The 24,425-nt window shown below is 40.1% G+C and overlaps 1 protein-coding gene across 4 annotated transcripts in view; it reads left to right on the top strand.

Moving 5' to 3' along the window:
• The first annotated feature begins 6,510 nt into the window (after nt 1-6,510).
• Sncaip (synuclein alpha interacting protein) overlaps nt 6,511-24,425 on the top strand; it is a 149,034-nt gene continuing 131,119 nt past the window's right edge. The window contains exon 1 of one of the 4 annotated variants that reach the window (XM_047556334.1): nt 6,511-6,665. The gene's annotated coding sequence lies outside the window, so the exon portion shown is untranslated. Of the gene's footprint in view, nt 7,105-7,721; nt 7,759-24,425 lie in introns of those variants that run through there. The other 3 variants (XM_047556335.1, XM_047556337.1, XM_047556336.1) reach the window with 3 other exon arrangements.

Below are 24,425 nucleotides of genomic sequence, written 5' to 3'. Positions count from 1 at the left end.
AAATCCCCCTTTACAATTCATAGATGGGTGTACCACCTGCTAATCTATCTAATCATTTCCAAATGTGTTATTTGGTCTCAAGGTGTAATAGGTAAGAAAAAAAGGTGAATTATTTGTAAAGATAATAATAATTCTGGATCCAACTAAGGTGGATATACATCACAGTAACATGCAAAACACAAATTATAAGCTGTACTAAAATTAGCAAAATGAAGAAAGGAGACATTGTAGTTGCCTACAGAACCAGCTGCAACTAAATATATAGTGTGGTTACAATTGATAATTGATGGAATGCATCTACATAGATTTCATAGCCTGCAATCTTGGCAGGTTCAAGTGAATGTGGCATGGTTGACCTCCATTCTTCTTCAAATCATTTAAACACACTCTGCATTCCTTAAAAAAATCAAATTCATTTCAAATACCAAAACATCCAGCTAGAGATTTAATCTGTTTTTATGCACATGTGTGAAATCCCTAGTGTCTAAACATGCCCTTGCTTAAGAATATTCCATACTTACAGAATATGAATTTTGTAAGACTTTCCAGTCCTACATTTTTCATCTTAAATGAACTTTTCTCGTTTTTCTTTCCTCTGAAAATGGAAATCCCCATTCAGGGTCAGGACTGCCCCACAAGATGTTTCATTTTATGTACACTGGCCTGTAGTCAGGGAATCATTCTGAGAGTGAAACTACAGGGCACTCCCCTGAGGATCTCTTTCTTTCTCTCTTTTCTCCTCTCAATCTTGCTCTTTCCTTCAGTGTATTAAGTAGCCTTTAATCTGTGAGAAATACCTTGATGAAAGCACCTATCCTAAGCTTGCATCTTAGAAAATATTTGTCTTATTGGCCCAAGTTGGAAAGTAGTGTAACCCAGAAGGCAAATTACTGATTTGGAAGCTCTGGAGAATATTGATCCCCTGATATAGCAACAGAATACATCTGAGTATTTAATAAAATATTATTATATACATGTCATGTTATGAAAGCAAATATAGTGATCATTTAGAAAGTGTATAGCATTTACATTTATCCCTAAGTTGAATATTCTGATATAGGAGGAGTATTTCACCAACAGAAAAAAATTGACCATAGTGAAACTCACCCTTCTGTGTAATTGAGATGCACAAATCAAATAATTTTTTGAAGAAAAAGTTGAATAATAAAGTTGTACAATTTGAAAGGTTTTTAAACTCCTCAGTCATTGTTGTAGAATGTTAGATATTTCCTTTACAGATAAAAATATTTGTTGTAAAAGTCTGCTTAGGAATAATTATTAAATATTAATATGTTAAATAGTATATCCATGATATCAATTCACTTCAGTGGTTAAAGTAGAAAAAGATACAGTAAAAGGTAAAGGGTGAAAGGATTATGTGAAGGGCAAAAGCAAACAAGTAAGATTTATTTTATTTAGATTCTTATATGGAAAGCACCCTTAATTTGAATATCTGTTTTCATGTGCTGATTTTTGCCTTAGACTTCTCTAGAGAGGAGTAGACAAGTTATGGTGGAATAATTTACAGTTGGGATCTTTCTGCAATTGCAGGAAAGGCTACGTCAGTCAGCTGAACAGGAAAAGTTTATCTCTGTGACTCACAAATTTCAAAAAGACAATTTTAATCTTAGTTAATCATTCATGAGACAAAGAATAGGAATTTGGAAGGTGTGTGTCTGGTCTTGGCACCACATTCAGGCAAAAAGGAAAGGTCTGAAGTTGGTCTTGTCATAGGTAAACAAGGGGAGTCATCTGTGAGTCCTATGGGAGTCATGAGAGTGGACTGAGTTTTATCCAAGTCACGTGGTCAAGGATGGCTCCTGTGGTAAGCCATTTCCTGGAACACAAAAACACAGGTTTCTCAACCACTGCTGTTTCCTGAAAACACAAGGCCCAGGTAGAGTTCGCTGTCTTGTAAATGGCAACCTGACTCAGATTGGAGACATCAGGGGACAGATAGGGCTATGTGTGATATGTTCCAATGGGAGTCATTCAATTAGACCTAAAGACATGATGTCATCCTGACAGGCAAAAAGCTTTCCAGGAGAGGAATCTAACAACAAAACCAACCTATTAAAGGCAATGTGGGTAGAATCCTTGGAAAAAAAGAGGCAGTCAAGAGGTGCTCAGGAAGCTGCAAAAATACCACTTTCAAATCAAAACTGAAGGTTTACACATTCCTCTCAAGGTCAGTCTGAACAATGAACCCAAGTCAACCTCAGTGCTCACTTTCAAGAATCCAGCTATTAGGTTAAAACAAGTACAGTTAAATCCAGCAGTGAAATTTACACATTGCCGGAAGAGAGTTTGGAATCGTTCTTTCCTCCTGTATCTTTACAGATTCACTATTCTCTCTACTGGTGACTCATTAGGGAAAATGAACACAGGGGAAAGATCATTGCCCCCAAATCAGGGGAGTTATAGGAACACCACTTAGTCTATTGTAGATATTCTCTGTATTTTTGCCCCACGCTGTCTCATAACATATAAGACATTCATTCACCCTGGTTGTATTTTATATATTGTCTGATTGTTTCCATTTAAAAATACTAACAACAAAGTCTCTAATGATCTGTAAATACTGGGTAAGGCACAGTAATAGGAATAATAGGATTCCCAGGATAATCTTGGGGAACCAGATTAATAATCCATAAAAATTCTTCTATATCAAGTTTTTTTTATTAAAGCTGCTATCTTTTAAGAAGGTACACTGTCAGATTTGAATCCCATCTCCCTCCCCAGTTATAACTTTATGAGAGGTGCTAAGATAAACTCAAAGATTAAAACTTGACCCAAAAAAAGAAAAAAAGAAGAAATACTTAAGGAAAAAATAAACATTAGTAAAGAAATTACCATAGAAACAGGTCAGGTAAGGAATGTCCAATTCCTGTTTATACTGAGCTCAGGCACACAAAGACATATTACTCTAAAGAAACAGAGGATAAGCAGGCATGCATATAGGAAAGGAGGATGGGGGAAATGTAAGAATATTCTAGAAACTAGTAGAAAACTGGAAACAATGTATCTGTCTCAAATCACTCCTTTCTCGGTAAAACTCAAAAATGTTCCAAATCTGGGTTCCTAATCATTCTTTGTCAAAGTCACATTTCATTAATCTTATTTCTGCAGCTATTTCAGAAACTAACATGGCTATAGAATTTATACTTTTGTTCAGCATCAGTTTTCATAGTTAAGTTCTATAACTTTTATGTAAAATACACAGAGAATTCTCTCATGTTTTATATCTACAGTGAAATGTAATATGTTCATACTTCTTGTTTTTATTTAAAATATTCTGGATATATTATAGGATTGCACTGCCTCATGCTCTTATGATTGGCTAGAGCCACAAAACTAGTTATGGTCACTGAGTTGTGAGCAGAAATGAATGAAATGAAGCATTTAATTCCTGGTGTAAGACACTCTAGAGATTTCTTTCCTTCTCTAGAGTGGCCAGTGATATTGTTCCACTAGGCTGGAATCTTAAAGTGAGAAAGGCATGAAGCAGAGATGTAGCTGATCTAAAATTGTAGTGTAGAGAGACAAGGAATACATTTTTATTAATGTATCAAAGTTTAGGGTGATGGTTGTATGATCATTACCACAGCATAACCTAACCTATCCTGACTGATACATTCACATTTGCATAAGATGTATGGTCTGAGTCTTGACAAAAATAATTTATAAATTACTTATATATGGTGACAGCCAAACAAATGAAACAAACCTGGGTCCAGAATAAAAAAGTAGACTGACCCAACTGAATTATAGTTCCCAACCACAAAGTAAAAAGGACCTCGAATGTGCTCTCTTCAATGATCCAGAATCACTTAGTAAAAACTGAGCCTTTACTACAAAGCTGGATTTTTATTAAGTAAAATCTACACTTAAAAATATAGAAAAATAGAGAATACATTTCTATTTGATCACTGACAGTGTTATGGTAGTTTTATCCTATTTTCATAGCACAATAAAGATATATTATGGAAATTGGGCAAAAGGATAGAGGAGGCAGATGTTTAATTGTAATAATTGAATGAACAATTACATGGCAGCTCTTTGGCAGATGATATACAGTGAAATGCACTTCTGCACTAATTATTTTCAGTAGCTAACTCTGAGTATAAAAATGTGCTCAGTGTTGAGGATCCAAATATGAATATGAATTTCTTGTCATGGTGATGGAAGCTTGAATGGTAGGGGATTAGAAACCAGCAAGAAGCAGAAATAAGTTTCTAGGGGAAACACACCCTATGCTTTGGCACACATGGGCGGAGGGTTTGTTCAGAGGGGAAAGTGGCCCAGTGGCTATGACTACTAAACTACTCCACTGATACTAGGTATCTATAGAGGCATCTGTTTGATTAGAAAACAGTATCAGAGACTAGTTGTCAGTAAGAAGCACCTGAAGGACTAGGCAAAAGCAGTTTATTAACTTGGTAAAGAAGTCAACATTATGCAGAGGAAGCTGGCATTCTTGCCTTCCAATTTCAAATCTAGCAGCTCTGTTTCAACCAAACTACTTCCACACTTTGGTGTATCAATTTGTGGTTTGCATTTGGCAAGAGTTTGCAAAGGAGAAGCAAACCAACAAACAGTCCAAACAAAAGCAAGCTCACAGCCTATGTGGGAAAGTGTATACAAGCATAGATCTAAATCACATTGCAAGAATAATCACATGGAAACAATGGTAAGTATGTAATCAAAAACATGTTAGAAACAGAAAAAAAGAAACAAAAGAACTACAAAAAATAAAGGAAATAGCTGAAACTACATCTCAAAGATTGCTCTTTTACAGTGTGGTATGCTATACAAAAACAGAAAATTTCTTTCCCCAAATCATCCATTTTTTATACGTACAATTCAAAACACCCCTTATTGTTGAATCACATACACTGAGTTAACACCTGGCTCATTGTTGAGCTAGGAGATGTTTAGGACAGTTGAAAAATTTGTAAGTCTTCAATAAATGATTCTGCCAATAAGTTAAAATCTCATTTTCAAAAGACAGAGCATCAAAATGTTTAAAGACAGAATGAAGGAATGTTCTCTAAAGATCATGTTAACAGTGACACTAATTCCATTTGAATCTATCGGATGGAAGCAAGATGTGCTTTTCTTAGAGTTTACACTAGGAAAAAAAAAGAAAAAAAAGCAGTTTTATTTTAACCAGATGTGAACAAATTAAACCCAATATTTTCAAGTATTTTTAGTGCCATATGATGTCATCTGATTTTATATTTTCTACAGAGGGATAATGTGCATTTTCAAAATCATGAAGCCACTTTCCATATAAGTACTTAGAATCTTATACACGATTGGTTACAATAAACAAATAATACTGCAGGACATGCTCTTGGCTAAGTCACAAGCCGAGGAAGAAATTTAACTTTTCAGTAAGAAAGAAGTGGAATTAAAAGAACGTGAAATGTCGTCTGCCGACATTCATGCTGCTCCCCATTTCAGTGACTATGGTACTAGTCTAAATAGGTCCAGGGCAAGGATTGCTCTGGCCATTTCTAGTCCCATAATTGCCTCTTTCCTCTGCACTCCATAGGGACTGCATATAGTAATTACTTAGGCTAATTACCCAGGGAACACCAGTTTAAACAACCAGGTCCTTCCTTTTTATTGGCAATATATTTTCAATGACAGGATCACACATGACATATATCCCCATTGCCACTACCCACACAGTGCTGAGTTTTCCTGGATCTTGGATCTCTTCTCTGGAACTGACAAAAGGAACAAGGATGCCCTTAAACTGACCAGGGCTTTCGTCCTCACATCTCTCTTGGGCAGCTTCAGGCAAGCAGACATACACTGGAACAAGACTGTGGTCCTCAATTGCTCTGCTGAGTGAAGTCTCACAGTCAGCTAGCCTGGGAAAGAGATTTCTTTAAAACCATTTAAAGCTTTCCAAAGGGCAACAGCGAGACGGTCTTGAGCCAATGTTACCATAAATGCTTCCACTCCCTCCTGATTTCATTTCGGAAATAAGAAAGGAAAGAGGCAGTCACCACTGCAGGCGTTACCGCCACCTCATCCTGCCCCCAAACAATTAAGAACACTAAAAGTAAAGTTAATATCACTATAGGGCATGGGTACATTAAAACATTGTGAATTAACAAGCCATTATTTCAGACCAAGGTCCTCCTCACCACCACCCACACTTGAGCACAGAACATTCTGGGCAAAGGACCCCCCTCCCCGCCCCTTGCCCTTTCCTACTTGGCGAAGAGGGTGGGCAAGCCTCGAGGAGGGATAAGGTTGAGGGTTGAAGACTCGGTGCCAACGCAAATTACTCTGCCAAAACGCTTTTCAGACATAACAGTTTCCCAGGACCGTGCCCACCTTCCGTTTTCCCCCTCCCCGAGTCTCTTCCCGGTTCATGCTGGAACCCTGGAATGGTTTGGGGACCAATGAGGTGGCAGCGGTTGACGCATGGATCACGGTGAGGGGCGATTTCATTTCGCGGGGGAGAGGCCGCGAAGCAAACGGAGTGGGGGTGGGAAAAAGTGGGAAGCGGGGGCCAAAAGTAGGCGGGAAAGAGAGGCGAAGCCCAGCTGGGGAAAAGCAAAGACAGTAGAGGTAAAAGAGCCAAAGGTAAAGAAGAAAGGAGCAGGTCCGCGCACAGGAGCTGGCGGGCTGGCCGGGGATCCCCGGTAAGGAAGCAGCGAGGGAGGGGCGTGGGCCGGGCGGGGGGCGCGCGGGGAGGGCGGGGAGGGTCGCTGTCAGTCAGGCAGAGCAGGGTTCGCTGGCGTGGGGAGCGGGCGCGGGGGCGCACGGAGCCGAGGGCGCGGCGACTCCAGCAGCCTCAGCAGTGGCGGCCGCACCCGGGTCTCAGACCGTGCGCCCGCGCCGCGCTCCGAATCCCTCGGCGCCGGCTCCGGGCCGCGGCCGCCCCGGGGCTACTCCCGCCCGCGCGCGCCAGTTGGGGGGCCCGGGGAGCGGCGCCAGAGGCCCGGCCGCATTGTGACGTAGAGGGGCCGCGGCAGCGCCTCCGCCGCTCGTCTGCTCTCCCTGTGGCTGTTCCTGCTCCCGCCGCCGCCGTCCATCTGTCCGTCTGTCAGTCCCGAGTTGCCGGCGCGCTTGGCGCCCCTGGTGAGTCCAGATCCTGAGCGGGCGCCGCGGGGAGGCGAGGGGCGGCGGCACCGGCGGCTCTGCCTTTCCAAGTTTGCACCGGGCGACCCCGGCGGGTGTCGCCCCTGCTCCCCCTAGCCCTTGGGCCCCCTTTGTGCGGCGAGTCCCGGCTGCTCGGGGCAGCTGCGGCGCCTCTGCAGAAAGGGTTTGGGGGGAGGTCTCTATAGTAACAGAGGCGGCGGCAGCGGCTGCCAAGCGGTTGCTTTACTCCGGGGAAGGGGAAACAGCTCCCGCCTCGGTTTCCAAAGGATTGTTCTTTTTTATCTGCCCTCTTCGGGTGGTTATTATTCTTGCTGCCGCTTCAGATCTTATCGAATGCAGAGATGGGCAGTGCGGTGGCTCCCAAGAGCTGATAAAAGAAGAGAGGGTGAAGTAATAGCAATAGCAAAGGTAGTAACAACAATAATAATAAACGTAAAGAGGGACACCTGGTGTTGCCACCGCCCAAGGGGAAACCCCTCTCCCATCAGCACCAGGGCTCCCTGGCTGCCCCGTCCAGCCTGGGCTCGGACCGCCTCCCAGCGCTGTCCTGCGCCCGGAGCCCATCCGAGTCCATTTCAGCGGGAATGTTTCTCTCTTGGCCTTCTCTGTGGTGATGACTTTCATCTGCAGGTGGTAAGTAGGGTGAACTCAATTTTGGCTATTGTCAAGTGCCACGTTTTGTTTATTTCATTTTTTACGGAAAGAAAAGAGGAAAAATTATGAGCCATTTCTGGCAGCCATACAGTTTCCACAGGAAATACTAGCATTCTTTGAGGAACACGCTACTGCTTGCAGAAAAGAAAGTCTTTAGGAAACAAAAAGGCAACAGCATTGTTGCTCATTTTCAATGGACCGCTAGGAGGGTGGAAACGTGTTGTTTTTTCCTGTGGGAACATTGCTTTTCTTGGGAAAGTTAATTAAAGAAGCATGGCTGTCTGTACCCCTTTTCACTTGTTGGAGACTGGGCTCCACTTCTTTCGGTTATTACTGACAAGTGCCCATCAAATAGTCCCGAGGAAGGGAGAACCCCTGCTGGACAATCTAGCCACACACCACGTGCCATGGAGCCCAGCCAGGGTGCAGTTTGCAAAATGAAATAAGGGCTGTCTTGGGAGGTTTATGAGGATTACATGTGTGCAGAGTATGTCAGTTCTCCAAGGTGTCACTCTAAACACGTAATTTCCAAGCACCACTTTCGTTGCTGAATCTGCAGGAAGGCAGAAACCTATTTCTCTTATTATGGAGCAGACATCTCAGTTGGGAATAGGTTGAAATCTGTATTTCATTTGTACATATTGAAATTTTTAAAAGCAAAGAGAACAAGGTGTAGGAAAGCAGTATGCTAATGTGTACTCACCTGGGGGAGAATGTCTATTGGCTGTTTCTAAAGCAACTCAATATTAAATTATATTCAACATGGTACAGTGCAGGGAGATGCCTTTAGAATGCAGTTGAAACCATTAGAAAAGGATGTGATATTTTGGTACTGGTCATAGAATTCTCTCTAGAAGGGTGTATTAGTAGATTACCTATAATCAAATACTAATGAGTTTTCAACTTTAGAACCAGAAATAAGACCAGCCTTCTCTTAACAGATCTTTGAACATCTCAGAAATAAATGATAAAGGTAATTTAGAAAGAAGGGGTATAATATTGAATGTCACCCTTGTTTCTATAGCAAGCATTCCATGATGAAAGTTTTTAACATAGAGTGGAAATGAAGCTGTATTCTTGAATTTGACATTTACCATTTGTGGGTGTCTCAAAGGAAGTGACTAAAGCAAGTGAATTTCTCTGCCATGTCACAGCTTTGCTAATTCCAGGCATTTGTTCCGGTGCAGGTGTACAGTGGAAACATAGAATAGAGGCCAAGAAACTTTGTGTGTGCTGTTGTTTTGGAAAGAAATGTAGCGGTCCTTTATTGCTTTTAAGAGGAGGGAAACCCACACAAACTCTAATACAAACAAATGTTCTTTGATATTATCAGAGAAAGCCTGGAGCCATTTTTCTTGCCAGATTTAGGGCACTTCTTGTCAAAAGAGGAAATCTCCCAAGGAGCAGGTGCATCATTATAAGAAACACAAGGGAATTTCTCTTTTAATGCAATATCTAATTGAAGAGCAACAAGAGAATCAGTGACTCACTTAGAATAAAAGCCTAGTTTTGGCAATTTTTCAGGTTACAGTTGTAAGCCATATAGGAGAAATATGTGTCTTGGGAAAAAGGTAATATCCTGGTGAAAATCAAGTAGTCGCTTCTGTGAAACATTCATCTTTACACATTTGTTTCCTTTTGCCACATTGATTGGTATGTAGGTTTACTTGCAATAAAAAAATTACTGAAAATAAATTCACAAATCCATAAATACATACTATGTGTTATTTTGTAATTAGATAAATTAGATATTTTGTGGTTTGCATCTTGTCAGCTCTTCTCTTTAAGCTTTCAAAATTTGTGATTGAAATATGTGTTGAAATGCTGATTGTTAATTGATATGAGTGATAGCTGGTCCATTAAAAAGTACTAATTGACTCCTAAATAGTTATTGTGTATTCAACTTGCACATGTGTGGAATGTGAAAACATAAAGGCAGAATCCCTTTACAAGGATTTCTAAGAGGGTGGAAATAGGACCCACCAAAAATTAAACAATACAAAACATTAAAGAAGACATTTTATAATTGAATGCTCAAGACACTAAATAGTAATTGAACTGGAATTTGGAGGATGAAGTGACCATATCGGCTATCTATTGATCAGTGTTTTAGTTAGCTTTTCATCACTGTGACCAGAATACCCAAAATGAACGACTTAGAGGTGGGAAAGTTTATTTGGGGCTCATGATTTCAGAGGTCTCAGTTCATAGACAGCTGACTCCATTGCTCTAGGCCCAAGATGAGAGGGGAAGGGCCCAGTGAATGTGCCATGCTCAGGTCATGGCAGGGTCAGGAGGCAGAAAGAGAAAGGAGGGAAGGGGGATGGGGCCACATGAAAAAGAACCCTTCCAGGGCATGCCCCCAGAAACCTACCACCTCCAGCCCCACCTCACCCCACCTGCCTATAGTTACCACCCACTTGGTCAGTCCATTCAAACTAGGATGGACTGATTTAGGTTACAGCTCTCATAATCTAATCATTTCACCTCTTAATATTCTCGTTATTAACAGAAGCTTTTGGGGGACACCTTATATCCAAATCATAAAAATGAATTTTAAAATAATGCCCAAATTTAGTTGGTTAAAACAACTACTATAACTTATAGTCCTTTGGTCAACAGTTTGATTAGACTTCAACCAGGTGCTTCTGCTAATCCTGGTTGGGTTCCCTCAAGCATCATCAGTTAGCAAGTGGATGACCTTGGGATGCCCTTACTGACTTGTCTGGCAGTTGTGAGGCCATCAGGTACACAGTTGACTGGCACATGTACCTCTCATTCTTCAGCAAACTAGCCTGAGCTTTTTTTTTTTACATGACAACTGCTGTTCTATGAACAGCAAAAGAACAACTCCCAGGGCAAAAGAGACTTTTAATCCTCTGCTTGTAACACATTAGCTATTCTCTCACTGGCCATATTGGATCACAAGATAACTCCAAATTTGAAGAGTGTAGAAAGAACTCCACTTAAAATGAGAAGGAACAGCAAAAATTAAAGCCTTTTTCTTTTTTTTTTTTTTTTTTTTTGTTGAGGGGTAGGGTGGGGGTAGACAGTCTACTATACCTTTGAGTAAACTTATTCCTAGCAAAGGTATTCTTCTGAGGAATAGTGGAATGTAAGCTGCAGAAGAGGAAGAGCTTGCTTATGGCAAACCCAGAATTTAGGTTAAGGAATTGCCTTGTAAATCATTGCCTTATAATCTTTGTTCTTTAAACCACAGGAAGAAGAGGAGTGACACAGTGATAATAAAATCTTAGCCAGATCCTTCTGACAGTGGCAATGCAGACAGAAAGCTGGTGGCACTCTCAGCAGAGCAAGGTTGGGAAAAAGGGAAAGCTCAGACAAAGGTGGAGGTAGAGAAAATGGGAAGCAAGGGATTGATCTGGGAGATCCCATATTTATGATAAGGTGACTGATTATAGGGGTTAGGAAAAGCACAGAGTCAAAATCATTCTGAGATTTTAAAAAGCTTAAGTGACTGAGAGAATGATTGTGCTGTTCTGAGAAATAGAGAAATCAATAAGTGATTTATTTGGGGGGAGGAGAAAAATTCAGTTCCAGAAAGGTTGATTAAAAGAGATAAATTGAAGGTGAAAGTACTTTATGTATACGCTGCAGAGTATGCTATGAATGTTAGCTATTGTTTGGTGTTTAAATTGCCATAGACTATTGTGTATAGGTAAGTATTTTTAGTTGTAAAGCAAGAGAAAACAAAATGTGATATTGAGGATACCCTAAGATGTCAAAGAGAAGTCAGAAGAACCACTCTTAGTATGGAAACAACTACTCTGGCCATCTGGGGAGGAGAACTGATGTTTTTCTCCAGAGGCACATCTGGAAGTCTGCCTTGGAGTGCTTAGCACTTAGACTCAGCAGACTAGTTAGGGACATACCTTTGGCCTAGTTTGAGGAACATGCATACTCGAGTTAGATGCATGAACTGATGGCCCCATCAGGATGGCACTCAATGGGGAGTAAGTACCACAAAGATGGCATACACTGGAGCAATGCTATCAGAAATAGGGATGGACATTCTGCAGCAAAACCAAGAAAAGCTCACAGAAAACGGACACTTGAGACTTATGTGAACCTAGTCACAAGAAAGCAGGAGACAACACCTAGGCATATATATGTTGAGATATAGGTGCATTGTTAACAGTTAAGCCCATGCAAATAGTGGGATTTTCTTATGGAAAGCAAAGAAAAGACGGTCTGGCATGATGCCTTATCCAGGCTCCTCCATAAACGTTAGTGGACATTTTATTAGAGAGGAGAGGAATTCTAAACATGTTCTGTTCTGTCTTTCACCTTAAGGGCTCATTTGAGTTGCTGCTTCTTCAGCCTCATTTTATAGACAGCCAGACTGAAATTCAGGTGGTGTCCTTACCACCAAGTGCAGCTGTTGGGCAGACAGAAACACCTGGCCTCTGTGACTTCACACAATTAGTCTGAACGGCATACACAGCTGCTCTTTATAGAAGGCCATTGGATGGACCAGCTCAAACCCAAGCATACACTTTTATAGTTTTTATTGCATAAGCCTAAGAACCCTGAAGATACTCAATAAATGTTAATTGAATGAGTGAATGTGCCATTATCTGGTGCAGTAACATTTTCTAAAACAGTCTGGTCTGGCTTTTCATTATTCAGGGTAGAGTTTGCTGTAAAATCCCTAAGTGCCTTTTGTAGATTTAAATGTTTTAAGGCACTCTTGTCATAGTAATGTAGATTTTTTTTTAATCTGCCAGTCATAAAAATAAACTTATCTTTCTTTTTTTGTATTAGGACTCTTGATTGTGATAGAAAAACCTAGTTTACTTAAGCAGGAGGGGCAAAGTCTGGTTCAGGAATGATCCAATTCTGAGTTCTTTTCTTCTTCCTTGTGGTAAAGTATGGCCATCAGCAACTTTAATCTTAACTCCTGCAGGAAAAGAGAAAAATTCAGGATTAACTCTAATTAGACCCCTTCGATCACATTCACAGACCTGATTCTGTTCCTATGGCCAAAATTTAGGCCACATCACTTGGCTCAGCTTTGTTCATGTGTTCAGTTCTGCAGTCTTTTGGATATTTTATTAGAGAGGAGAGGAAGGGGTTGGAGGTATGCATGAGAGTATGGATTTGAGAATAGAGAAGGTGAATGGAAGAGTGACCAGTAGATCCTCTGAAATCGTATGTCCTGAGAGTGGGAAAGGATTTTTATTTTTATTGTTTTCCTGTCCCCATTCATCTCTTTGGGAATCAAACTCATGGCCTCACATATTCCACGAAAACACACTACCACTGAGTCATATCCCTTATTATTGTTTACTTTGAGACAGTTTCTCACTGGAAGTTGCTCAGGGCCTCACTAAGTTGCCAAGGCTGGCCTTGAACTTGGGATCCTCCTGTCTCAGCCTGCTGAGTTGCTGAGATTACAGGCATGAGCCACCACACTTGGCGCAGATGTTTTTTAAAAAGAAAATTTTGAAAAGGAGAGAGGGCAGTGTGAGTAGAAACAGCTGATATCACCTACTCCACCCCCGCCCCAACTTCTCTGAAGGACATGTCCTGTCTACATCCCCAGGCCAGAAACGAGGGACTGATCTTGATCTGATCTCCCTCTCCCCCTCCACCAATTCAGTCACCAAGTCCTCTGTCTTACCTCTTCATCCATTTCACTCTTCATGGGACACCTTTGAGAATGTTCTTCCAGTCTCACCTTGCAACCCACCACTACTAGAGAGCTCTTTCTAAAGAACAGATATATAAAACTGAATCCTGTAACTCCCTGTTAAGAACCTTTCAAAACCGGGTCGTTGTCCTGGGGAAAAGTCCAAGCTACAGACCATGAATTCCAAGGTTTTCCATGTTGCAGACTCTGCCTTCCATGATGCAGGAGATGGGTAGGGGAGCTAAGCACAACAGGTTTCTTCTAGCTGCTCACATTCAGCCCGAGCTGACTGAATTGCATAACTTTAAAACATTCAGTGGTTATATTGTCTCTCATCCTCATGCTTTTTCTTGTGCTATTGTCTCAGTGGGAATTGTTTCTCTTTCTTGACCCATTAATCATCTATTAATCCTTCCAGACTCAACTCCAGTCTTTGCTGAACACCCATCTCCTGTGATATACCCTTGGATATATGCTACACAAATGGCAAAAACAGAACTGGACTTTCTAGTCTTTGCATATCTCCAGACTATAATATAGTCCTTCTCAATAATGTTTAAATAAATGAATGAAAAATCTGGCCTGAATCATTGATTTCTAGGTTTTCCAGGTGATTTTCTATTTAGGGTTATTCTGTTTCCTTTAACTTGATTCTCACATTTGCATCATAGAACACTGGACATGAACCCACAATCTCTTTGAAGTTGCTGCTCAGTTTTTTAACAGGTTTCCCAAGTGTTTTTATAATTGTTTTTTTTTTTCACTTGATATTAACAACTACCTTAAGAAAGAAGCTGAAAAATAGCATCAGCCCAAAGTGAATCTGTAGGTTCAAAGCTCTTTTAGAGACCAGATGAGGAGCCATTTTCCTTCCTACATCAAAGAGGAGATTTAATAGTTAATGTTTATGAGACACTCTGCGTTGTGTGCTCACCAGATGCCTTAAAAACATTTTCTTATTTCTCACAGCAGCCCAGGAAGGAGGTGTTGTTATCTGTCAACCTTTTTTCATGTAAGAGGAAACTGGGATTTAGAGAGTTGAGGTGGCTTGATGGACCCTAAGCTCCCTGTCCCTGGAAACTGCCAAGCTGCCAGACACTCACCTGGGTTATGAGGAGGAGAATCAAGGTTTGACCGGGCTCTTCCGGATCACCCAAGATGATTTTCATAGTTGCTGATCTTCTAAGATGAAGGGACTACCCGCTTAAGAGTAAAACACTCTAGTGGCCTCTCTTGGCCATCAATTATGCAGACAAAGAAAAGTTGTAAAGAGGTGAGGACCTCCAGTACTATAACTGAAATTAAGATGAATTTCTACCTTAGTAATTTTAGTCATGTTCTTGTGACCCTGCTGCTTCCAGAAAATAAAAGCCTCTTAGGGAGGTCGTGCTGCTGTGTATAAAATGCAGGCCTCTTGAGCAGGCACAGAAAAAGCTTGGTTTTGAGAGTCATTCAGACTCATTCCATAAAGGGAATCCAATATTTTGGAAGGCACAGACGCTCTGTTTCTTAACCTGTTTCCAGCCTGACAGCCTTTGAGGTTCTGATGGAAGCTATGGATTATTTCCTTGGATAAAAAGATATGCAAATACACACACACACACACACACACACACACACACACATACCACTTTATGTTTAATTCCTGGGAGTTCAAGGATCTATGGAATTCCATCTTTGGACTCTGGTACTCTATGGACTCTGGGTTTAAAATCCTGTTTAAAACAGAAAAAAAGAAAATAGCCCTTGTTGAGCATTCACTGTGTATCACACATGGCCTCTTTTGAGTATTTAACTCTTGCCAGCCCTTTTTGAAAAATATATCATAGCTAACCGACCCTCTAAGATATTACCATGAGTCTAGTTTTAAACTGTGGGTGATGGGGTCACAAGAAGGAACTTGTCTCCTGGTGGGCAAATGGTGAAATGGGACTGAATGCATAACGCAGTTCTATATCCCTGTTATTTCAGGCTGCTTCCATGTTCATTTACCCTACCAAGTGAGGCATCAGCTCTGTAACAGGGAAATGTGGAGCCTTTGTTAGTCCTGACTCTCTCAGACTTCAATGTTCTGGTCAAAAATAGGATAAGCGGCTGCTTCTGTAGCCAGAGTTCCCTAGTATGTCTCCAGTGAAGGAGCAGCCAGCACCAGAGGGCTAGGAAGGTCTCAACTCACTCTGCTCCTTCACTTGTCACAACTGTCTCACATGCAGAGCAGATGACGTCATTAGAGACAGCATTCTGGCTTGATCATCTCTAGGTATGTTCCTACTGCATTGCTGGGTGTAGTTTTCACACCTGAAAATTTTAAATGAGTTGATACTCATCATCAAAAAGTGACTGCAGATTCCCCGTGTGACCCCTTCCAGTAATATTCCCTGGAGCCTGTCCTGCTCTAAGCTATGGTCACAGCTGTGAGCAGTCAGATGTGAATCCTGAGCTTGTGGAACTTACATCTACCTTATATCTTGCCAGGAAATGGGCTCATAAATAATTTAAATAAAGTGTGATAATTCTTATGAAAAAGGAAGTATAAATAATTTATTCTACTCAAATTGCTGTTCTTTGCAGCTTTAGAACTTCAGTTACAAACCATTGTCAACTTCTCTAGCTCTTCCTTCCCCCAGGATGTTTTGGAGTGCTTCTGTTTCCTGGTTGACAGAATCGGGGGGCACATAGTGAGAGTAGTTACTCTCATTCTCCCAGTTGCAGATGCAAAGGCAAGAGTGACCAAATGACTTAACCACAGATGGGGTGAAGACGGGGTAACTAGTTGGTCTGATCCCCAGTAGAGCATTGCTCACTATAAACCACAAGCTGCTTCTAATTTACTTGAGATGTTATTATCATGGTCTTTATGTTCTGGGCTTTCTTTGCTACAAATGAATTCAGCAGACAAATCCTTCTCAGAAAACAAACACATGGCCAGTCACTGCTCCCTCTTTGTAGCTCCCGGTGGGTACCCCTGTGTGTTCTCTTCCTCATTCCATAGTTCCTTCTCTCTACTCACCCACCTGCCCCTGAGGCAGCCTCTTTGGATAGCCTCCCTGGAAGCCTCCCCAGGTTTTCTCTGCAAGTGTTGTTTTGTGACTGTTCCCAGCACTGCCCAACAGAAATGTGTTAGACTTCATGAATGTGAGCCATGTAGGTACTTTCAGATTTTCCAGTAGGTATATTATAAGTAAAAGAAAACAGGTGACATTAAGTTTTATTTAACCGAGTATACCCAAAACAGCATGTCCACATGCAGTCAATATAAAACATCATTAACCAGATACCTTACATTCTTTTCTTTTGTTTTCATGCAAAGTCTTTGGAATTTGTTGTATATTTTATGTGTAACTTAGACTGGCACACTTCCAATGCTCAGTAGCCACATGTGGTGACAGGCCCCCATAGGGGACAACAGACTTGGACTCTGAGCACCCAGCAGACTCACCAACCTGCTTTTTCCCTTAGCACTCAGTTCCAACCTCCTCTGCTGCCTCTCCAAGAGGTGTACATAGCTGTCTGTGCTCTTCAGCCTGGACTCGAGGGAGGGGAAGCATTGTTATCATCTTTCTATTCCCAGTGTAGAGTGCAGTATTTGAGGGGCCCACAACTGGCACTCAGTATGTGGCAAATACATTAATGAAGGAAGGAGGGTTTTTTTTTTTTTTTTTTTAAGTTGTACTTGGAAACAGTACCTTTATTTTATTTATTTTTAATGGTGCTGAGGATCAAACCCAGTGCCTCACATGTGCTAGACAAGGTGCTCTACCACTGAGCTACAACCCCAGCCCCAAGGAGGGCTGTTTGTAACCCCAGGAGCTAAAGGGATTGGTCTGTGGAGGCCCACCTGTCCAGCCCATGCTCACTACTCCCCCACCTCAGAGCTCCCAGCTCAATCTCCCAGGAACCATAGAATGGCATTTGGGTCACACTGAATGGATAGGTGGCCTTTGCAGTCACAAACAGGTCTCTACCCCTATTCCAGAATTGTCCTCAGCCTATCTATACACATCTTGTTTAGCATGTGGCATTACCTCTTTAATATTAAATGCTAGGGAATATATAAGCATCCTGGTATGTTAAACCATAATAGTTTTATTTACTAGGATGAGAAAACAGCACGGACCAAATGCAAAAACTTATCCACTGAACAAACCTCCTACTGAGATTACAAAGGACCAACTGACATATAAGGCATAAACTACACAGGGAACAGGCAGCATCAGGGAGCTATCAGGGCCATCACAATGAGCTTTCTGGATGTTTTCAGTGGTTTTAGAGTCATTAAGCCTCCTCCTGAGAGAACCAGAGATTTATATCCCGAGTAAATTTACCTTTGCTCATATAGTATTTAAGTTTTGCTTGTGCTTCTAAACAATTAATGTTAGTGTTTTGGATTGTCTGCTTTACCCCTGATGATAAATGTCATTTGAAATTAATCCATATGACCAAGTCTAAAATGTTGGTGCTCCCATAAAACAATACTAACTACATATTCAAATAAATTCAGAGTTTAAAATGGGATAAATATTAGTGTTTGAGCTGTTAAGTCACCTCAGAAAGGGAAAAGAAAATTATTACCCAGGCCCACTTAAAGAGGATATTGGAATGGAAAGTAGAATTGGGCCTAACCTCAGTCTTACTACTGATTACCAGTTTCGACCTGGAGAGCTCATTGACTTACTTGGGATTTTATTTCTGAGTTCATACAGGAAAAGAAGATCCTAATGTCACATGCTATATACTTGGGAGACAAATGAAGTTAAAAAATGTTTTGAACAATTCCTCAGAAAACTATCTGGAACAATTTGAGGGTGAGGTAGTTTGCCAATATTCTTGAGAGGACATTCTGAAAAGTTAGAAAAATTGTAGCCTACATCATATAGTAAATAACTAAACATTAGCCATGTTTAAGTAGTTTGATGATCTTGTCTTTAGTAAGACAAGGATGGTTCAAGATAGACAAAGCTTTGCATCTGTTTGCTCCAGTTTGGGGAATGCTGCTTTCATTTGGATCTCTTAAAAAAGAATTCATGTTTCTCTGCAACTAAAATATCCTTCTTCAAACATGACGGCTCTGGTGTGCTGTGTTGGTGTAATTGAAAACCTATAAAAAGGCTGAAAGCTACTTTTGAATTGGCTCAGTGAACTTGGGCTGGATTTGTCAAAGTGGTGAAAGGTTTAAAGGAATTTTCATAAATGAGGTCTCCAAGCTGTGTTTTAACCATAGAATTCCAATGAACTCCAAGGCCCATGAACTCAGAAAACAGCGCCTCTGAGAAGAGCAGTCATATCAAGATGGAAATAAATGATTCATTTTCATTCCCTGAGTTCTGCAGACGTAAGCACACTTAGCCACTGATAATCATAATTTAGCAGTACTGTTGTGCACTAAAAATACAATTGAAAAGTCTAATCTTTAATTATGTTGAGTACTCACAAATTAACATGGTTACAAATCTTGGGCACTGGATGTAGTACAATGTTTACTCCTGTTGCTAGGAAATATAGCAGAGCCGAGAGCTCCTTGAAAGTTGCAGATTGATTTGGTGAGAAGGACATAAGTTTCTCCCAGTAAGAGTCTTGATTATTGCTTCTAACTTTAGTAACCTATGTAAATGTATTTCATGCAGTAGGAGTCCTGTACACTCAAAGCTTTCTTTTGCGATGGATGTACACTTGTTTGTACATAAGTAAACATCCTGAGGATATTTGAAAATATGATTTTTACCTAGAGCTCCTGCATGAAGTAAGCATCATGAGGTATTTGAGTTTTTAGTAGAGTGAATTTTTCCATTTTTTGGAATTGTCAAAAAAAAGTGGATAGCTGTTTGAAATCTAATTATCATGAACCTAATTGATGGTTTTGCATTCTTGCCTTAGTGGGAAAATGTCAAATTAGTACAGAAATTTGGTCCAGGTTGACAGTTTTCCAAAATCATTAAAACTTGCGTGTAAGAAATCAACTCTGCTTTTCTTTTTTTTTTTTTTTTTTTCTTTCTGCTCTCCTTTGGCAAACCTCACTGCATGATGCAGTGTACAATAGTTTTTTTTTTTTTTTAAATGCAAAGCTGATGCTTGCACAGCATGAAAGGAAGGAGCTATGCCAGCTCACTTGCCTTGTCCCTGAGAAAGATGAAGATTGCTATGTGCTATTTCAATCTGGATTGGGTATGAAAGAGTCCTCCCCAAGCTCAAAAGCAGAACTAAGAAAAAAACCCACGGGGACAAATTCCTATTTGATCTCTATCTGAGGCAATCCCTCGTGCAAAGGGACTGGTGTTTCAAAGCAGGAGTCCTTCCCTAAAGATGGAAAACTAGCAGAGTACTTGATTATCTCAAGGAACAGGGTGACTTGTGCTTATTACAGGATCATATCCTATATCCAAGCTCAAAAACCTGAATAAAATTAGGGAAGGATGCTTCTAGGGGGCAGGATCATGACTGCAGTCCAGCATGTGTGCTCATGGCCTCTCTTGAAAGGAACACACTTTCCCCTACCTTCTGAATGATTATTAAGTCCTTGTGTAGAAAACCAATTGTTAATTTTGGTAAGAATTGTTTTCTCTATGCAAGTATCTAGCACAGTGTCTGATAGGTTCTATATGATCAATATATGTTGGCCAAATAAATTAATCTTTCTGTATGTCTTTGAGAGTAAGCGTGTTCATATTCTAATACCTAAGGTCTACTCCATTGCAGTTAATCAAGGTTAGGGGCATGCCTTGCAAAAGATAGCACATTACCTATGTCACTTATACTCAGATCTTCTGAATCAAGGTGTTGTCAAACACATATGCAGATGTGGGGAAGTTTCACTGTGTAGTCACTAGTTGGAATACATGATGGAACTATAAGAGGTTTTAGGCCTGCTTTTGTAGAATTTCTGATGCTAGGAGAAAATTTAGAGCTTTGACAATAATGAGATGGGAAAGTAAGATAAGAAAAACTGCCACACAGATTACAAACTTCTTGAGGGCAATCATTTTCATTATCTCCCAAATAGCCAATATCATATGAATGACATGGGTTAAGGAGGCCAAAGAATGGCCTGGTTCTGAACGTGAACTTGACCACAGAGTAAGGCCTGACTCAACTGCTTACTGTGTGTGGAACTTGGGATGACTTACTGAACCTCTCAGTATTTTGACATGGTTTCTCTGTCTATTAACATATTTATTGATCCTCTCATTTATTCAAGGTAAGTTTTGCTTCTTTGGGGATAAAATGGAAACAATAGATATCAGTTCCACTTTGTCTTTCTCCACCTGCTTTATGTACTAAAAACCAGCTAAGGAAATGAATTTGCAGGCTCCTTTGTTCTCTGACTGTGGTTGGGTTTTGGCCAGTGGGAGGCATCATCAGGAAATTAATCAGCAAACAAGTGGGAAGTTTGGGCTATTTATTCCCTGGGTCCCCCTTCCCAGGCCACCTCCCCTGATTGCTTCCCCAAGGCTGCTCTCCAGTTCAGTGACTGTGCCCTCCTCCAGACTTCTGGGTCCTGCACTGAGTCTTACTAGCTCAGGGTCCTGCACTGTCTCTTGTAGCTTCTTCAAACCCTGCTGCCCATACCTTTGCAAATGATCCTTTTAGTAAACTATCCTCAAATTGCATTTGAATGTGCTGCCGGTGTCCTGTCATGAACTTGATAGAAGCAATTGACTGTCTCAAAAGTCATTGTAAGAATGACATGGTTTAGGTAGAATTTAGTACAATGATTGGCTTGTAGTATGCACCCAACAAAGTTAAATATAGTTCCCTGTCACTTAATATTGGGGACACATACTAAGAAAGGCATCATTAGGTAATTTCATCCTTGTGTGAATATCATAGAGTAACTATACACAACTTAATACAATCTTGAGATGGCTAGTAAGAAACATAGTGTTATAGGACCACTATAGTATAGTATAGTAGAATATGGATCTGTCACTGACTGAAACATTATTGTGTGACACATGACTGCCTTACAAGTATTAGCATTTTTTCCTTTTTTTTTGTTTTTTTTTTTGTTGTTTCTTTGTTTTGTTTTTTCAGTGCTTGGTGTTAAATACAGTGCTGCATGCTCTAGCACTGAGCTACATCCCCTGCTCATTTCTTTCTTTCTTTCTTTCTTTTTTTAAAGTTAAGCAAAGTATTGGGTTTGCAATATTGTTGTTACATACTTCAAAATTTTTTAAGGTGAGAGGGAAACCTCTATTATCTTGCAAATGCTAAAAATGGGAAAAGTCAAACAGAGTTAAAGGGGTAAGGTCACACAGTTGGCAGATCTGAAAAGTCAAGTAAGGATTTTCATCTTTGTTGCTCTTAGCACAGGATACACAGTCACAACATGTCTGAAAAAGAAACTTGCAACTTCAAAGCATTTAGTAAATTAAAACATGACTTTCTTGAGATAATTGGGTATGCCTAAAGTAAAAAAATCCTACTTGTGACCTCTAAGTAATCATGGGGCTGAATCATGAACAACTCAGTGCTTCAACTTAATTACTGTAGGGGCTGGGGCTCAGCATTTCACGTTTGTATCCTCTGGGTAGTTTAGGGCTGAATTTCTTATAGGCTCCTGGGGCTAGTTCTGTTTATTTATAATCCACATGGAGTAAGAGACCAGCATTATCATTGGTAGTAGACTTTCTACTAAGATACATTTTTCTGACTTCTGTCTTAGAGTTCTCACTCTTGAGCCACATTAAATAAATAGTTCACTTTGTGATATTTAACTGCAACTCACCTATAACGTATAGTATGATCATTAAATCATTTATCAAGAGTAAAAACCAACAAATTTCTTGAGGTAGAAACCAGTTTAAAATACAAAGTATACTACAACTTCTTTCCATTTGATAATAAATTTGTAGTAACTATTAAATTTTCAAACCATATGAATGTATCTTTCAGTGTCAGAAAAATTGCCCAAGTATTCTCTAAGATTGTAGGAGAGAAAGGAAAGTTCAGAAATGTCTCTTTTCTACAATTAAGTAGAGTCAAGGGAGAAATAGCAATTTTAAAGGTCTTTTGATGTCAGTCCAAATAAAGATTTATATATTGTCCTTTTTGAGCAAGGAGCTGAGTAGGCAAAAACAAATACCCGATTGCCAAGAGGAGCTGATTCTTCTAGAAGGAATTATGGTCATTTAAACATGTGAATCTCTATTTTTTCACTGGCATTTTGTTCAAGGTCAATCCCAGGTAGTTTTCTTTCTCTTCTAAAGAATATGCTTTCATATGTTGGATGCTAAACAAATATAAACTTTCTCAACTATTTATTGTCTTTGAACTCTCATTTCTGGAGGAGATAGTACATAAAATGCCATAATGATCTCCCAGTTCACAGTTGATCCTAGTGAAACCTCCTACCACTTTGTCCAACCCTCCACTTCTGTTTAGATCTCATCTCCTCTTATTTTTTTGCCTTGAATGAAATACATTCACATTTTCACTGAGAAGACCTGTATATTCATGCTAATTGTTCTAAATGATTATAGTTTTCACATCAGTTGTGTTGACTTGAGTTGTTAACTGTGTCAGTAGTGTGAGAATAAAGGTATCCATGGATCATAATCCAGATATCACATTATACCCGAGAACTTTCTGTGGCTGCTTGCCAAATAGTGGTCATAAGTTCTTTAAAGTAGATTAGTTGATGGCATTTACATGTGGAGGACATGTCACTTTACATAGTTGTTCTGTAAACACACTTTGGTACCTTTCCTTGTGTGGATGCAGTTTCTTTTTTCCTTTATGAGCTTTCTGCATGGTGGAGAAGGACAAGTGTATGTCAATAATAGGAGCATGAACCACATATTGTAGCATAAAGAAGGGAGAGAGATCAATGAACTCTCCTGAGAATGGAAAGGAAGATAGTCGTATTTCCAAAGGTTTCTCAAGAAAAAGTAACATTTGATTTAGAGTTAGGGGCCAAGTGAGTGTTCACCAGCAGGAAATTTAGGAAAGGGGATTGGGACCTGACAGACCTTGGGAAATTATATTTTGATGTGACTTCACAATAAGATGTATGGTGTGGAATGGTAAGAGATGAAGTTAAAAGGATGATTGGAGCCAAATCATAATCCATTTCTCACTGTGGAAAGAGGGAGTTCATGCATGTTTTTCGATGAATAGTATTAATGAATAATTCTACATAGATTGTGTCATCCATTCTCAAGGCTTATCCTATCACCTCTGTTAGTGATTTCCAAATTTTTATCTCTAGTCTTGGACTGGAGATCCTCTTTGTCTTCTGACCATCTGTATTTTAATGTTTTATCCACTCTTATGAAGTCTATATCCAAAGTGAATTCATCACTTTTCCTTCAAAATCTTGGCTCTCTCCCAACTTCCTCCTTTAGTAAATGGCCCAGTTTTCAAGGAAGTTACAGCATTTTCTTCTCTTGATCTCCACCCCTTCTGTACCCTAGCATCCAGAGACTCAGCAAGCCTTGCCTTCTTTATTTTTTAAATTACTCAATATTATTGTCTTCTTTCACCCCTATTTCTGTTGTCTTTATTTAACTGTTATCATTTCCCCCTTCCATTATTACAGCAACTTCTTAATTTGAAGACTTACCTATTCCTGCACCATTTCTAAAATTGATTTTATCTATGTTTTTGCGAGTAACTTTTTAATAAGTCCTCATTGCCTCTAGGATAAAATAAAAAGTCCTCAGCATAGTATCTAAGCCCTCATGATTTTGGCTTTGCCAACCTGTCCAGTTTCATGGACTCCAGTACCAGTCTCTTATCCTTCTTCAAATATTGAATGCTTGAAACTTCCTGAAATTTCCAGAGTCAGCTAATCTGAGTATTTTCTGCTTCCTGTTCCTAGCCTTCTTGCCCTGTCAACTCATATCTCCTGACCTCTGCCTTCACCCAGTTCATCTGTGTGGTGACAGCATATTTACTTTCTCTGTCTTTACTAGGCCACAGGCTCTCAGGCAGACATCATGTTCCAGTTATATATTTCATGTTCCCCATGCTTAGCCTCCCGTCTGGTATAGCTATG

Source organism: Sciurus carolinensis, chromosome 6 (genome assembly GCF_902686445.1).
Source record: "Sciurus carolinensis chromosome 6, mSciCar1.2, whole genome shotgun sequence".
Taxonomy (NCBI): Eukaryota; Metazoa; Chordata; class Mammalia; order Rodentia; family Sciuridae; genus Sciurus; species Sciurus carolinensis.
The sequence above is the reverse complement of the archived record's forward strand: the minus strand, read 5'-3'. Positions and strand labels throughout refer to the sequence as shown.